The sequence below is a fragment of the Sorex fumeus genome, unplaced genomic scaffold (genome assembly GCF_029834395.1).
Source record: "Sorex fumeus unplaced genomic scaffold, SorFum_2.1 ptg000041l, whole genome shotgun sequence".
NCBI lineage: Eukaryota > Metazoa > Chordata > Mammalia > Eulipotyphla > Soricidae > Sorex > Sorex fumeus.
Genome location: NW_026606098.1, coordinates 9,363,312 through 9,380,639, shown reverse-complemented (window position 1 = coordinate 9,380,639; position 17,328 = coordinate 9,363,312).

The window sequence follows — 17,328 nt, the reverse complement described above, 5'->3', positions numbered from 1 at the left end:
TGCCCCCCGCCGGCCGGCCCAGTCCCTCGTGCCTGGGAGATTTAAAACAAAACAAAAGCAAATCAAAATCCTGACACGTGTGGCTTCGGGGAGCGACAGAGAAGCCCGGAGCTTTGCTTCGCTTTTATCGGCCCGGTCCTGGCGTACGCAGGGGCGATACCTGATTCTGTGGTCAACAGCGACCCCTGGCGGACTGTGCGGGAACTACATGTGATGCAGAAGATTCAAGCCAGAGCCAACCCAGGCTTGGTCCCCCACACCACCTATGACCCCCTGAACCCCACCAGTAGTGATCCGTGAGTGCAGAGCCAGGTGTGGCTCCAAAACAAAACAGGGACCAAGGGATACAAGACAACTGCCGGAGCAATAGCACAGCGGGTAGGGCATTTGCCTTGCACGCGGCCAACCCAGGTTCGATTCCCAGCATTTCACATGGTCCCCTGAGCACCGCCAGGAGTAATTCCTGAGTGCATGAACCAGGAGTAACCCCTGTGCATCTCCGGGTGTGCCCCAAAAAGCAAAAAAAAGAAAAAGACAACTGCTTTAGCCCCTATACTATATTCTCCAGCCCCCTCTTTTTTTTTTTTTTGGTTTGTGGGTCACACCCAGAAGTGCTCAGGGATCTCGCCTGGTGATGTCAGGGGACCACATGAATGCAGGAGATAGAACCCATGTCATCTGAGAGAAAGGCAAGTGTTTTAAGTTCAATACTGTTTATTCCTTTTTTTTTAAGCGATACCTGACACTGCTCAGGGGTTACTCCGGGCTCTGCATTCAGGAATCACTCCTGGAGGTGCTCGGGACCTGGTGGGATGCTGAGGATCAAACCTGGGTTGGCCATGTGCAAGGCAAACACCCTCCCCGCTGTGCTACTGCTCTGGCTCCTATTTTGCTTTGGAAGGGAATTCGGCCCTAGGTGTACTAGGGTACACAGGCTGAACCCCAGGAGGTGCTGTAGCTTTCATGGAGAAGAGGATAGGATATAAAGTAAAGGGGGTAACCCCAAAGGCTGAGAACTAAATCTTGAGTGAACCAGTGATCTAGAGCCGAGGCAGCCTCTCCCTCTCCCTCACTGCTCACATCATTAACTCCAATTCAACAATTGTGGTTTTTTTCACCCCCCCTTGATGTAAAATGTACAAGGTATTTACAAATACCCTTGAATTGTGGCTCTTTTTCCTTGACCTGGGTAAGTCCTAAGTGAGGACCTGGGTTCAATCCCTGGTTAACTCTTTTTTTTTTCTTTTTGGGTCACACCTGGCGGTGCACAGGGGTTACTCCTGGCTCTGCACTCAGGAGCCACTCCTGGCAGTACTCAGGGGACCATATGGGACGCTGGGAATCGAACCCGGGTCGGCCGCGTGCAAGGCAAACGCCCTACCCGCTGTGCTATCTCTCCAGCCCTCCCTGGTTAACTCTGTACCCTACATACACACATGAGAATCCTATTTTATTTTTGGGGGTGGGGCGAAGGTTGTTTGGCCCACAACCAGCTTGCTCAGGACTTCCGCTGGCTCTGTGTTCAGGGGTCACTCCCTGCAGAGCTCAGGAACCTAATATGGTACCAGGGATTTGAACCCAGCTCAGCAGCAAGCAAGAAAAGCACTTTTTTTTCTTTTTTTTTTTATAATTTTATTTACTGAATCACCGTGAGAGCAGTTACAAAGCTTTCGGGTCTAAGTCTCAGTCATACAATGAAACACCCGTACCTTCAACCAGTGACCATTCTCCACCACCAAAAACCCCAGTATACTCCCACACCCTCCCCCTACCTGTGGGACAGATGATTTCCACATTACTCTCTCTCTACTTTGATCACATTCAATATTTTGACACCGGACCCACCATTATTATTTGAGATTTTACCCCAACACTCAGATCTGCTGAAAAGGCAACAGTAGACAATATGTGTTCTAATGCACCAGCATTAGGTTATGGTTATGAATAACATATGATGTCGCGTAGCTGCAGTAGGGCCATGTGAAATTCCGAAATTTTAACACTTAAATCTGGAGGGATTTCTGCCAAAAGCCACTGGGTTTCGAGATTTGCTTCTGGGTGTCTGGAATCGTGGCCGTTAAGCAGCTTGATCAGGAGCCAGAGAGGCCGTTTGTGGGCGATGACTTGGGGTCTCGTTCAGGTGGGGAGGACAGGCCCGGCTCCACCCCCATCCCGTGAGGCCCAAAATGTCTTGTCACTATGGGCCCAGACCTGACTGTCCAATGGCCTCCGGAGGATGACGGCCACTGAGCCGCCAAGGGGGAGCAGGCAGAGGGACAACGCCCTTTCCTCCCTGGGGTGTCCCGGAGACATTAACGTACTGTGGGGTCCAGATGCATTTCTGCCAAAAGTCACTGGGTTTTGAGATTTGTTTCTGAGTCTCTGGGATCATGGCCGTTAAGCAGCTTGATCAGGAGCCAGAGAGGCTGTTTGTGGGCGATGATTTGGGGTCTCATTGGGGTGGGGAGGACAAGACCGGCTCCACCCCCATCCCGTGAGGCCCTGCGTGTCTCGTCACTGGGGGCCCAAACCTGACTGTCCAGTGGCCTCTGAAGTATGGCGGCCACTGGGCCACCAGGGGGAACAGGCCAAGGCACTAAACCTATTCCCACCTGGGTTGGCCCAGCACCGTTAACCTACTGCAGGGACCGGACGCATTTCTGCCAAAAGCCGCTGGGTTTTGAGATTTGTTTCTAAGTCTCTGGGATCATGGCCATTAAGCAGTTCGATCAGGAACCAGAGAGGCCATGCCTCCAATTATATAGCTGAGCCGGAGGTGGTTTGTGGGTATGTTTCCCACATACCTAACTTTTGGCCGTTTACTTTCTTGGTAAACTTTGCCCCAAGTTTTTGGGGTCTGGCCAAAGGCACAGCAGCAATTTTGGGGTATCTGGAAGTCTGAAGGAGTCATCAGGCTGCTGATGCACTCGCCTCACAGGTACAGATTGACCTGCTGGCGGCACCATACCCCCAAGATAAGCACTTTAACCACTATCCTGTCTTTTGGCCCAGAGCTCCATTTCCCCCACTGATACCATGTCATTAGGGGCCTGTTAATAATGACCTGTAAGTAAAGGACTCAATGTAACAAGTAAATAAATGGAACCAGGGCCCAGAGCCATAATTCAGCAGGGAGGGCGTTTACCTTGCATGCAGCTGACCCATGTTCCATCATCGGCACCCCACAGGGTCCCCTGATTATCCCCTTAGCACCGCTGGGTGTGCCCCAAAACAAACAAAACCCCCCAGCAATCCACCCCCCGCCCTTTACACAAAATAAATAAAAAAGTAAAACAAAGGGGCGGTCTTGGGTAGTGTCTCGGGCAATTCATCCGGGAGCCCTCAGCCTCTTAAGCTGGACACTGTTTCCCCCTCGTGGCCAGAAGATGAACTGCAGCACTACCTGACAGGTTGAGCGTGTGTGTGCGTGTTACAATGAATCTGGCTAAGGACCGGCTTCTAGTTCTTACAGAAGGGCGCACTGACAACAGCACAGTTGGGAAGGGCACGTGCACAGGGCCAGGTGAATCCACCCCTCGCCCCTTGACTGCTCCTCCCCATTCGAGTCTCTGGGTTACACTTACCCGAGCTTCTGTCTTCCTCTCTCCCTCAGTCTCCATGGCCCTGTGCAGTCCCAGACACTGTCACTTGAGTCTGTGAAAACCCCAGCTGCACCTGTCCCTGAGCCTTGCACCCCGTACTAGAATCAGAGACAAGTTCCACGAGTAGCCACGACAGTAATAAAAAAGTGGGGGGCTGGAGCGATAGCACAGCGGGTAGGGCGTTTGCCTTGCATGTTGCCGACCCGGGTTCGATTCCCAGCATCCCATATGGTACCCTGAGCACCGTCAGAAGTAATTCCTGAGTGCAGAGCCAGGAATAACCCCTGAGCATCGCTGGGTGTGACCCAAAAAGTAAAAAAAAAAAGTGGGGCGGGCTCAGGGTGAGTCCAGCGCCAGGAACCAAGCCTGGAGCTCCATGTGTGCGGTCACCTCCTCTCCCCCTTAAGCCGCTTCTTCGGCTGCTTCTTTATCATCATCTGCAAAACAAGATCCACAAACTCGCTTTCTTTACATCCTCACAAGTTCTCCTGGAATGTGAAAATAGAACTCGTGTGTGTGTGTGTGTGTATGTGTGTGTGTGTGTGCATGTGCTCAAAAAGTTGCCCAGGAGGATCTCTAAGCCCCGTGAGTATGTGGATTTTATGGAGCTCTATATTTGTCTGTCTTTGCACGCATCTTGGAGTACTACTTCTGTTTGTTTGTCTTGTTGTTGTTGTTCTTTGGGTCGCCTCTGGCGATGCTCAGGGATTACTCCTGACTCTCTACTCAGAGATCACTTCCGGTGGCACTCAGGGGACCATATGGGATGCTGGCGGTTAAACCCAGTTTGGCTGCGTGCAAGGCAAACACTAACTAGACCCACTGTACTATCACTCTGGCCCCTCTCCAGTCCTGTTTTGCTTGTTTGTTTGCTCTTTTGGCTATACCCAGCTGTGCTCAGGGTCCTCCAGACGGTGCTCAGGAATCACTCCTGCGAGCCTGGAATAGACCCAGCCCTGGCCGCTGTCCTCTCTCTGCTGCTCCCGAGCAAAACTTCTGAGTGAGGCTGAGCCCTGATGCATCACTCGACAGAGAGAAAAGAGCCGATGCTTGGCTGGGGCAGACGTGGATGCCACACTTGTGCGTTGGACTCCCCCTGGCGGTGCTCCCGCACCTGCACTTCTTCGGCGGAGGACGCTACGAGGCACAAACTCATTTTCTTTCTTCTTTTTTTTTTTAGGGTGCTCCAGGAGGAGTGGAGAAGGCAGTGGGACGGTGGGGAGGGGGACAACGGCTGCTATCCTTTCTCCCACCACTGAAATGATAGGTCACACTTGAGCACCGATTCCCGAGCAGCAAGAGAGGGTGGCCACGGAATATCCCAACTCTGGGGAAGGGGCTGGAGGACACCCACTTTCTATTCTTCCCTTTGTGATTTCTGGGCTGCACCTGGCAGTGCTCAGGACTTGCTCCTGGTTCTGTGCTCAGGGATCACTCCTGGTGGGGTTCAGTGAACCCTATGGGGTGCGGGAGATGGATCCCAGGTCGGCCCTGTGCAAGGCAAGCGCCCTGCCCGTGGTCCTATTGCTCCAGCCCAACCCCACTGCTGTTTCCTTAATAGCCACATCCACACCGCCTGGCTGGGGACTGTCCCTTTAATTCCACACCCTTTACAAAGAGCAGAAACCTTCTACCTGCATTGAAAATGGTTTCAAAATGTGAGTTGAGTACATCTTAATATTAACTCCTCCCATTAATAGACCATTAATGAGCTTATCTCCTGACAAGGCAGACAGACAGTGAAAGTGGAGGTGATTACGATGGAGAAACCTTTAACCACAGTTCAGATCTTTTTGATAATTTTTGGGTCCCACCCAGCAGCGCTCAGGGCTGACTCCTTGGCTCTGCAGTCAGGGATCACTCCTGGCGGTGTTCAGGACACCCTAGGGGACGTCAGAGATGGAACCAGAGTAAGACGTGCGCATTTAGACACGCTGGGGCTGATTTTGCAGCAAACTTTCTCCTCTGAGAGGCGAAGTTACATCTCCAGTCTGTGTCCATCCCTGTGGCCCCACCATTATTTTTGGTTTGTTTGCTGGCTTTGGGGTCACACCTGGTGGTGCGCAGGGTTTACTCCTGGCTCACTCAAAAATTACTCCTGGGGGCTGGAGCGATAGCACAGCGGGTAGGGTGTTTGCCTTGCACACAGCCGACCCGGGTTCGATTTCCAGCATCCCATATGGTCCCCCGAGCACCGCCAGGAGTAATCCTGAGTGCATGAGCCAGGAATAACCCCTGTGCATCGCTGGGTGTGACCCAAAAAGGAAAAAACAAAATTACTCCTGGAGATTCTTTTTTTTTTTTAATTAATTTATTTATTTATTGAATCACCATGGGAAAGGTTACAAAGCTTTCAGGTTTAGGTCTCAGTCATGCAAATATCAAGCACATTTCCCTTTACCAAAACTTATTTTTTACCATGAAGAACCCCAATAAAACCCCACCCCCACCCCTCCCAGTCCCTGTGGGGCAGATGAATTCTAGTTAACACTCTATCTGCTTTGATTAGATTCATTGTTTCAATAAAAGATTCACCACTATTATTTAGAGTTTACTCCCCCCCCCCCGAATCAGACATGCTGACAAAGCATTGTGAAGTGATTTGCTTTCTACGGCTGGGTTCAAGAATTAAATGTTGGTTTTGGATTTCTGCTCTTTTACCTATTGACCCTGGAAGTATTTCTACTGAAAGTCAGATAGTTAAGAAATTGGTTTCTGTGCTCTGGAGTCGTGGCCGTGCTGGAGAGCCGCTAGTGGGGGGCAATTGGTGGCCTCGGTAGGGCGTGAAGGGCGGACCGAAACGCCCCCCTTCCCATGAGGTTTTAGTCGCCCCCAGTCCCCCGGCTCATACCTGCTGTCCACAAGGCTCCCATGCGGCCACCATCTTTCTTTCCAGAGAGGAGAAGGTGACTGGGGCAACACCCTTTCCCCTACTCCTGGAGATTCTTGGGGTGCTGGGGATTGCAAGCCCAGTGCCCTACCCTCCCTGCTGTGCTATGGCTTTATTTTTTTCTACTTGGGTCACACCCGGTGATGCTCAGGGGTTACTCCCGCTCATGCACTCAGGAATTACTCCTGGTGGTGCTCGGGGGACCATATGGAATGCTGGGAATTGAACCTGGGACAGCCACGTGCAAGGCAAACGCCCTACCCGCTGTACTATCACTCCAGCCCCTGTGCTAGGGCTTTGACCCCAAGGCCCCTCCATATTTTGGAGGGTGATGCGGTCACACCTGGTGACTTTTGGGAATTCTCAGTTCTCTCTTCAGGGTTGCTCCTGGTGGTTGTGGGGGAACATGTAGAGCTGGGGATGGGTTTCTGCGTTCCCTCTGCTCCTGAATTTCTCTGAATACCCCCGCCCCATACACACACCCCTTACCTCCTGCCTCCTTCCTGCCAGATGCAAACTCTGGAACTTCGGCTGGTTTCTCTCCTTTAGCTGCATGTACCAGGCTGGGCTCCGCTGACTGGCTCAGAGGGGAGCTGGCAGGGAGCTGAGGGTGTGCGGGGAAGTTGTCCTTCATCATCTCTTCCAGCAGCTCCTTTTTCAGCCACTGTATCAGGAGAGGGAGGGGATCAGCATCCAACACCCCCAAAACGCTGGCATCCCTGGGAATTTAAGGTGGGACTGGGGGAGCTAAGTTTTCCCTATTTTTTGTTCTTCTACTTCCCTTGGGGGCACACCCAGAGTGTCTTGGTTGCTCTTAGCAGAACTGAGGGTCCAGGAAGTGCCAGGAATGGAAGCAGGGACAGCTGCACGCAAGCAAACGCTTTTAGTGCCTGAGCAATCTCTGGGACTTAACTTTCTTGGAGGGGCATAACGTGATACTCCCGGCACTGTACTCAGGAATTAGGGTTCGGGGGACCGTATGGGATGTGGGGACTGAACCTGGTCCGCAGTATGCAGGGCAAATGCCCTCCCTGCTATACAATTGCTCCGGCCTTGCCTATTTTTATAGCACAAAGACCCCCATTGGTCAATTGACACGAGTTTACAGCATCTGTCTCTCCAGAGTTTGTTTTTGGTTTGGGGGCCACACCCAGTGGTGTCTAGGGCTGACTCCTTAGTTCTGTGCTCATGATTCGCTCCTGGAGGGCTTGGGGACCATATGAGATGCCGGGGATTGAACCCAGGTTAGCCGTGTGCTAGGCAAACGCCCTCCCTATTGTCCCATCTCCCCAGCCCTGGGGCTTTTCACTCTTGCAGCCCGTTGACAAGACCCTGGTGCGCTTTGGTGAGACTGCACTGGCCAAACAAGTAAAGGCAAGTGGGCTGGGTTCCCCTGTGCCCCCCAGGTAAAAGTAACTTCATGAAAATAGAAAAGAAATTTACCCCCAGGAAAAATACCCGCTCAGGTACGTGCTCAGGAAGCGAGAGGGCCCCTGTCAGGAAGTGAGGGGGACCTGGAGTGCTAGTACACCAGATAAGGTGTACTAACATATGGCCAATCCGGGTTCAATCCGTGGCATCTGGTCCTCTGAGCACATCCAGAAGTAACCCGAGTTCAGAGCCAGGAGGAAGCCCTGAGCATCACTGGTTGTGACCCAAAAAGACAAAAATAGAAAAAAAATAAGTGGGGGGTTCCTATCAGGAAACAAGGGGGTGCTGTCAAGAAGTGAGGGGGCCCTGTCAGGAAGGGGGGGCCATTATCTGGAAGGGGGAGCCCATGTTAGCAAGTGAAGGGGCCTGTGCCAGAAGTGGGGGGCCCATGTCAGGAAGAGGGGAATGTGTCAGGAAGTGGGGGTTCATGGCAGGAAGTATGGGGGCTGGTCATGAAGTGGGGGGAAATGCATCAGGAAATGGGGGCCCCATGTCAGGAAGAGGGGAACGTGTCAAGAAGTGGGGGTCCATGGCAGGAAGTGAGGGGGGCCCTGTCAGAAGTGGGGGGCCTCTGTCAGGGAAGTTAACTGTCTAGAAAGCAAGAACAAAGCGTTTACAGAAAGAACTCCAGATTCCAGTGATCCAGGCCAAACGACACAGTTTTTATTTTTATTATATTATTTATTTATTTTTGCTTTTTGGGTCACACCCGGCGATGCACAGGGGTTGCTCCTGGTTCTGCACTCAGAAATTACCCCTGGAAGGGCTCAGGGGACCATATGGGATGCTGGGAATTGAACCCGGGTCGGCCACATGCAAGGCAAACGCCCTACCTGCTGTGCTATTGTTCCAGCGCCATGACACAGTTTTTAATGACAGATACTACAGACACCCTCCCAGGGATTGACACAGTGGTTCTGCAGAGTCGGGGTGCGGGGACTGGGGGGCACCATCTGGCTAATGCATGCAGGGGGATGCAGGAGCCTGGGGCAGGGGATCACAGCAATCAGGACATGGTGATGTGGACGATGAGTCTGGGCCACGGACCCCACAGATCCACCTCGGAGACGGTCAGTGTGTGTGGTCAGGGGACCAGGAAGGAGCCGTGATGGGCCTTCAGGAGGGTTGCAGGAAGGCGCGGTGGCCACGGGCACCCGGAGGAGAGAGTCAGGCCCTGGCTGGGTGCGGAAGGATCGGGAAGGTCAGCGAGAGGCCGAGTGTCCCTCTGGGAGCAGCCCAGCTCTCACGGGCAGGTGTGGCCCCAGGCGCAAGCAGATAGGGCCTGGCCTGTGACCACGCCATAAGCCCCCAAGATCCTCGCGCAGGGAACAGCCTTAGAACGGGGCACCTTACCCAGAGGGCGAAGCTCAGTGCAGAGTTGTGGCCAAGGGTCTCCAGGGAAGAAAGGCAATCCATGGCCCCAACGCCGTTCTCAGGCCTGGGAACATGCATTCAGGTTTTTGCTTCTTTTATTTTCGAGCATCACACACAGCGATGCTCAGGGCTTAATCCTGGCTGGGCTTGGGATCCCTGTGGGGTGCTGGGGATTGAACCCGGGCCGGCCTGCTGTCCGATCGCTCCAGTCTAAGTCTAAGTCTCTTTGGATTTTGTCTTTGGGTCGCACCCAGGGATGCTCAGGGCTGATTCCAGGCTCTCTGCTCAGGGATCACTCCTGGCGGTGCTCTGGGGACCCTATGGGGTGCTGAGCCCCGAACCCGGGCCACCCACATGGTGAGCGCCCTCCCAGCTGTCCTGTGGCTAGATATCCCAGTGGGGGAGGGACGTGTGATCCCTGGCAAAACTGGCTGATAGGACCATCCCAACAGAACCCCAAACGTCACTCACGGGGTCCCATTCTCACATGGCCAGGGCACATGGTGGCATCTCGTGGACCCGAGAGCTGGCATCTGAAGGTCTTGGGGCACTGCCCACCCTTCAAAGCTCCTGACACCTCCGTGTGCATTGTCCAAGCGCCTGTAAAAACCTTCAGTCCCCTTCCTGTCCCGCATGCGGCGTCCCACCCGTGGACCGCCTAGTGGATCCGAGGCCCGGAGAACTGAAGGTTTCCCTGCAGCATCTCAGCCATCACGTCACCGCTCGAGGCTCCGAGAGCTGCTGGGTGGTCCAAGGCTTTGCCACACGTCACCAGGCTTCCTCCATGCGGTCTCTCTGGTGGGTTCCGGGCGCATGCAGGACTGTTCTCTGGCTGGGTTAGGTTTGAGGGTCTGTGTGAGCGGGTGACCACAGCGCCCACCTGGCACAAGCTGGGCCCCCTCTGACTTCTGTGAATAAGCCAGGGGCGTGGGGCTGAGGGCGCGAGGGGGGGCAGAGCTGCAGGGGACGGCACCATGGACGGTTTTCTGGCCCCTAAAGCATCTCTGTGAGAGCACGGGATCTGAGACGAAGGACAGAGTGACACTAACAGTGACATTAATAGTGGCACTAAACACTGTCGCTCCAGCCCCAGTCATGATACCTTCTTAAGGATGCTTCGAGTGACTGATTTTTTTTCCAAGCACATGTTACCCTGGGGGTGTGTGTACGGGGGGAGACTGGGGCCAGAGAGTTAGGACAGCAGGGAGGGCATTTGCCCGGCAGGAGGCCAACCCGGCTTCAATTTCCAGCGTCCCATAGGGTCCCCCTGAGCCTGTCCAGGTGTGATCCCTGATTCCAGAGTCGGAGTCAGCCCTGACCACCACCAAGACTAAGAAATAAAATACAATAAAAGTTATGGGAAAAAATATCAATATTAAGCCACAGCTCTCGCAGATGGTCTGTGGCAGGGACTGTCTGCTCTGCAGCTGCCAATGCCCCAGTTTGGAGGGTGAAATTTCTCCCCCAGTCCCTCACATTGTTCCACTGGGGGGTGCCCACATCTTCCTGGGGGTGTAGATTTTCTTCCCTCTGGGGGTGCTTGTCTAAACATCTCCCCCATGCAGAGACGTGCCCAGCGCTTGGGGCCAGTCACCCCAGATATTCACCTGAGCGTCCTTCCCAGGGTGTGGAACCGACTTTGCAAAATCTTCCCACTTCTGTCCTCTGAGACAGACCCAGAAAAACAACACTGAAATAATCTGATTTTGCAGGCAGAGTCCAAGGCACCACGTCGCCAGTAACTGCGCTGAGCTGCTTGCCCAGCAGTGCTCAGGGCTCGCTCCTGGCGGGGTTGGAGAACCCTATGGGGTGCCAGGAAGAGAACCAGGGCCAGTTGCATGCAAGGCCAGTGCCAGGCCCGGCTGTTCTTGGCTTCTGCCAGCGCCTCGGCCTGGGGCTGCAGGGACGGTGGGCAGGTGCTTCACTAGAGAGGATGTTTCTGTGGGTCCTCCTCCTGAGAGGGTCCAGTAGTGCCCACTTCTCAGGGTGATGTTCACGGCCACGTCCTCGTAGGTCACCAAGTCCTGCAACAGCCACTCAGTGGGGAGTGTCAGTGTGTGCGTGTGTGGCTGTGGGAGTGAATCTGTAGATTCAGGTGCCTGAGTGTGGATGTGAGTGGAAGTGTGAGTGTGTGTGGATATGAATGTGGATTTAATTTGTGAGTGTTGATGTGAGTGTATATGTGTGTAGATGTGTGTGAATGTGCGTATGTGTGAGTATATATGTGAGTATGACTGTATGAGTGTATGTGAGTCAGTGTAAATGTGAGTGACTGTGGATGTGAGTATTTGTATATGAGTGTATGGGGATGCGTGAGTATGAGTGTGTATGTGTGAATGCATATGTGAGTGAGTATGAGTGTATGGATGTGAGTGTGGGTATGAGTGTGTATGTGTGTGTGTGGGACGTGAGTGTGAGTGTGTGGATGTGAGTGTGTATAGATGTGAGTGTGTGTGTATGTGTATGGATGTGAGTGTGTGGGTGTAGTGTACACACGTGAGTATGGGGGTGAATATGAGTGTGTGAGTGTGGGGTGTGGGGGGATGTGAGTGTGTGTTGAGTGTGGCTGAGTATGAGTGTGAGTGTGGGTGTGCGTGTGGGATGTGAGTGTGAGTGTATAGATGTGAGCGTGGCTGTGTGCATGAGTGGGTGCTGGACACTTAGTTCAGCTCAGCCCTTGATTCCTGGCATCCGTGGCCTCCCAGCGTGTGGCTCACTGCTCGCTTCTCCACTCAGAAGCCCCCTGAATCCACAGCATGGGGGTGCTGGCTTTGGCTGGTGGGGGAGGGGGGCGTTCTGATGCAAGGCCGGGCCAGTGGCCCGAACAAACAGCGGAAATGCTGCAGGGGTGAAGCAGCGAGTCTTGGCACCCGCCCACCTGCCGCTCGCTGGGACACAGCAGTCCACGATGGCAGCAGGCTGGATATACTCGAGATTACAATAAACCAGAATTCTGCCGAGAACCGCCAGCTTGGCCTCCTGCCAACACCGTGGAGAGTCCGGGGCCTCAGGACTCCATCCTGGCGGGGCCCAGGGCCCGGAGCCTCTCCCAGAGATACTCATGGTTGACTCCTGACTCCTGGAAGGGCTCGGGGGACCCTAGGGGATGCCAAGGATTGAACCTGGGTCAGCTGCGTGCAAGGCCAGCATGAAACCACTGTCCTATCGCTCCGGCCCCCTAGAAGACGAAGTTTCACGAGGGAAAGATCGCTGCTTCTCAAACCCCACACGCGGAGCTTTTGTGCTCGAGAAGGCGATGGTGACTTGATGGTGTCACTGAGGATATACTGTCGATGGCAGGACAGGAGACGAGGGTGGGGCGTTACTCACCATTCCGCCTGGCCTGCAGGGGACACCTCGGGAGTGGGGGTTGTAAATCAGATGGATGAGACCAGAGCAGGAAGCACAGCCAGGAAACTCTGGCTAGAGCGAAAGCCCGGGTTCAAGACCCAGGCTCCATAAGGTTCCCTGAGCACCACCAGGAGTGATCCTTAAATGCAGAGCCAGGAGTAACCCCTGTGCATCGCCGGGTGGGACCCAAAAAGCAAAAAAATTATAATAATAAAAATAAATAACTGTAGCACTGCACTGTCCTCCTGTTGTTCATCAATAATAAATAAAATTTAAAAAACAATAATCCTGTGATTCACTACCTGCCCCTAAGAATGCTAAAACTCGAGACACACAAACAAATCTCGGACCTGAACAACTTGCTGCAGAGATGGCCCTGGACTTTGCAATAGGCTGTTTCCGGTGGGCCGTTCCAGACGGGGACAGGTGCTGTCGCTCCACCTGCCCTCCAGGAGCTCCGGCAGCTGCTGGTGGGAAAAGGGCTGCTCGTCTGCACCCCGTTTCTAGGGTTGCAGACAAGCAGGAGACAGAACCTTCAGAAAGTGTCTGATGCACAGAAAAGGGCGCTGTCTGCCGACCAGCTAACTCCAGCTATTGGGTTGATAAAAGTTCGGGGGGCAGGGTGAGGAGGGTCGGGGAATCACCCTTATTTTGGCACCAAATGCCTTTCCCTGGGGCTAGAGCAATAGCACGATGGGTAGGGCAGTTGCCTTGCACGCGTCTGACCCAGGTTCGATTCCCAGCATCCCATATGGTCCCCTGAGCACTGACAGGGGTAATTCCTGAGTGCAGAGCCAGGAGTAACCCCTGTGCATTGCCAGCTATGACCCCCCCAAAAAAGGGGAAAAAACCAAATGTCTTTCCATTTAGAAAGGATCTCACGGCTTTATGACACTAGGCCTCATCATCTTCCTTACACAGCTATGTTGTTATGTCTTTTTATGCAAAAACAAGTTTCTAAGGGGTCAGAGCAATTTTCCTTGCCTGGGTTCGATTCCTGGAACCCCACAATGGTCCCAAAACCCTGCCATGAGTATTTCTGAGTTCAGAGCCAGGAATAACCTCCGAGAGTGCTAAAGAGAAAAACAGGAAAAATTACACACACTCTCTGAAACACAGCTAAGAAGCGGCACTGGTCACCTGAGCCCTGTGTGGGATCTCATGGTTTTGCTTGTGGAAGGGTGTGACAAGGTCCAGGGTACCTGCAAAGCACAATAAAACCAGGGGTGCCTGTACTTAATTCATGGGATTTACAAAGTGTCCTTGCTGGAAAAAGGCAGATAGCGGGCTCGCACATCTGGGCCTCGCCCACACACTTTATTTGTCAATTTCATCTCAGTAAAAGTGGCAAAAAAGTATTTGCCAAAATAGTAACAGGCCCTCTTACTGCGTTCAAGACCGCCATATGCACCAGAGGCAACTGCCATGACAAAACGTTTGCTGCCCCGACAAGGATCAGCAACAGAATCTCAGATGTAAGTTTCTCCCATATTTATCCAAAGTACTGAACTTCAGTCTGCTAAGTGAATTATTTTCCCTACCACTTTCTGGAAACAACTGATCCGGGGCCAGAGATTGAGCAAAATGGGCTGGAGCACCTGGTCTGCAAGTGGGAGGCCCAGATTCCATCCCCAGCACAGCATGGCTCCCCACATGGCCAACATGGACACCAAGTGAATCAACAGAATTGGGGAGGGAGGCCGGAGGCATTCACTCGCAGATACACAAATGCACATGATTCGCATCTAACGGCATAAACGGACTCAAGGAAAAATTAAATTTTGGGGGAGGACAGTGGGCAGTGCTCAGGGCTTGCTCCTGGCTCTGCACTCTGGAATTACTCCTGGCAGATTCAGGGGAACCCTACGGCATGCTGGTGATGGAGCCTGGTCAGCGGCAAGGAAGGCAAGCACCCTAGCGGCTATACTATCACTCTAGCCGCTCCAGGAAAACCTGTAAACCAAGGACAGCATCGTGCTGCTCAGAAGAATCAAGAAGGGGCTAGAGCAACAGCAGAGCGGGTAGGGAGTTTGCCTTGCATGCGGTGACTCGGGTTCGATTCCCAGCATCCCATATGGTCCCCTGAGCACCGCGAGGGGTGATTCCTGAGCGCAGAGCCAGGAGTAAGCCCTGTGCAGTCCCGGGTGTGACCCAACAAGCAAAAATAAATAAATAAATAAAAAGAAGAAGAAGAAGAATCAAGAATAGGCCATGATGAGCAGCCAGCCAGCCCTGCCAGGGCCAGGAACAGAGTGGGCGCTGTGGTAACGAATGATTGTCAGGAGCTTAACCAAGGGCTCAGGGCTTTAAGAACGTGGATGTGTGCATGTGTGTGTGTGCATGTTTATGTGCGTGCTTGCTCGCTCAGGGCCGTCTGCTGTCAGGAAGCACCTTCTGTTCAGAACTGTGTGTCTGGACTGCCACATGACTGTCCACTGAGATGCCACCATGGTAACATCCTATCTGGACCTCAGAGCAAGATAGCTGCAGAGATGGCATGTTGGCAACTGTGCTGAGGTCCCTGAGGGAGTCCAGATAAAGGTGACTCAGGCCTGGTAGAGAGAACGCAAACGCCGCGGAGACGAAACTGCAGAACGTGGCTTAGCTGCTAGTTGGACCAAGCAGAGTGCTACCCTGCTGCTGACTGGACGAAGCAGAGTTTTGCCCAGCTGCTGACTGGAAGAAGCTGTGTTGCTAGCTGCTGATTGGATGAAGTACGGTTGACCAGATGCTGATCGGATGAAGCTGGGTTGCCCAGCTGTGATCGGATGCGGTAGAGTGTTGCTCAGCTGCTGACTGGATGAAGCACTTTCATGTGCATGGAGGCCAGGGCTGTAGAAGATGTGACCAGTCTTCTGGTAGTGGCCATCCGCAGTGTCATTCGTACTGTTGGGGTTCAAGAACAGACTAATTAAGGCTGTTAGCATAATCATTCCCTCACCAGAAGGCAGTGTATAATGTCTTTCAATCCTTGGACGCCTAGTGACTGCGTTCCGGACCAGATCAATACTGCAAGCCACTGAGACTTTTAGAGAGCTTATCTTCCTCTGTGGCACTTATTTTCAGGATTTAGTAGGGCTGGAGCCATAGCACAGCGGGCAGGGCGTTTGCCTTGCACGCGGCTGACCCGGGTTCGATTTCTCCGCCCCTCTTGGAGAGCCCAGCGAGCTACCAAGAGTATCCCACCCTCAAGGCAGAGCCTGGCAAGCTCCCTGTGGCCTAGTCATATGCCCAAAACAGTAACAACAAGTCTCACAATGGAGACATTACTGGTGTCCTATGGAGCAAATCAATGAAGAATGGGAGGACAGCGCTACAGTGCAGCAGGTTACTAAGTTGCCAGAGGAGGGTTGAGTTTACTACCTCAAATGCTGCAGGAGTTTCAGATTCAAGCATGCTTTGAGAAGCTGTCCTCTACAACCTAAATAGGAACTTGATGGGTTCCACCTTTAACGTTTCAACAGCAGGGGCTGGAGTGATAGCACAGCCGGTATGGCATTAGCCCTGCATGTCGAACCCAAGTTCGATTCGCAGCATCCCATATGGTCCCCCAAGCACCGCCAGGAGTAATTTCTGAGTGCATGAACCAGGAGTAACCCCTGTGCGTTTCCGGGTGTGACCCAAAAAGCAAAAAAAAAAAAAAAGTTTCAACACTAGGCCAGAGAGACAGCACAGCAGATACTGTGCTTGCTTTGCATTTACTGGCACCATAATGATTCCCCCAGGGCTGTCGGGAGTGACCCCTAAGCATCACTGGGTATGGTTCCCACACCAAAAAATAAATAAATGAAAGCCCGAAAACTTCAACGCTGCAGACATGAAACCTGGTGTCAAAAATAAGAGGACAGGACGTTTGCCTTGCACGCAGTGGCTGGATCTCCAGCACTTCATGTGGTCCCCCAGGCTCTGCCAGGAGTCACCCCCTGCACGCAGAGCCAGAAATAAGCCCTGAAAACTGCTGGGTATAGCCTAAAAACGTAAATTTTTTTTCAGTAAAAATTAAAAACAGGTGAGTTTTTTCTCCCCTGCGAGTGCTTGCAGCCACAGTTCAGATTTGTACATTACTTTAATAACTCTATCTACCATCATTTACCAAAAATAAAATGAAGTAAAATAAAAACATATCTGGAGGGGCTGGAGAGATAGTGCAGCAGATAGAGCGCTTGGCTTGCACGCCGTGGTTCGATCCCCAGTAAAGGTAAAAGGTAAAGGCCCTCCCGTTGATCGTCGATTTGCTCGAGCGGGCCCAGTAACGTCTCTATTGGAGACTTTGTTGTTACTGTGTCTGGCATATCGATCCCCAGTATTCCCTATTATTCCCCGAGACCCCCAGGAGTGACCCCTGAGTTCAAAACCAGGAGTCACCTTGGGCATAAATCTAGCGGCGCCTCCCAGGGACCCTGGACGAACTGGGCTCCTCAATACTATGTCTGAGTAGTTAATAAACTTAGTTTAGGAATTTTTTCCCTGCTAGCGGGTTTCGCTTCTACCGCTGCTTTTTCTGATTCTGACTTCAGGTCTGGCAGGATGCCTAACTCCTGCTTCCCGGTCATCTGTGTCCCGGAGCGGGAACCACCAAATACAACTCCGGTTATGAGCAAAGGCCCAAGCCAGGAGACTTACTTACTGTAATAGTGCGGCGAGTCAACCAACTGCGATTGCAAAGACAGACCCGGGTTC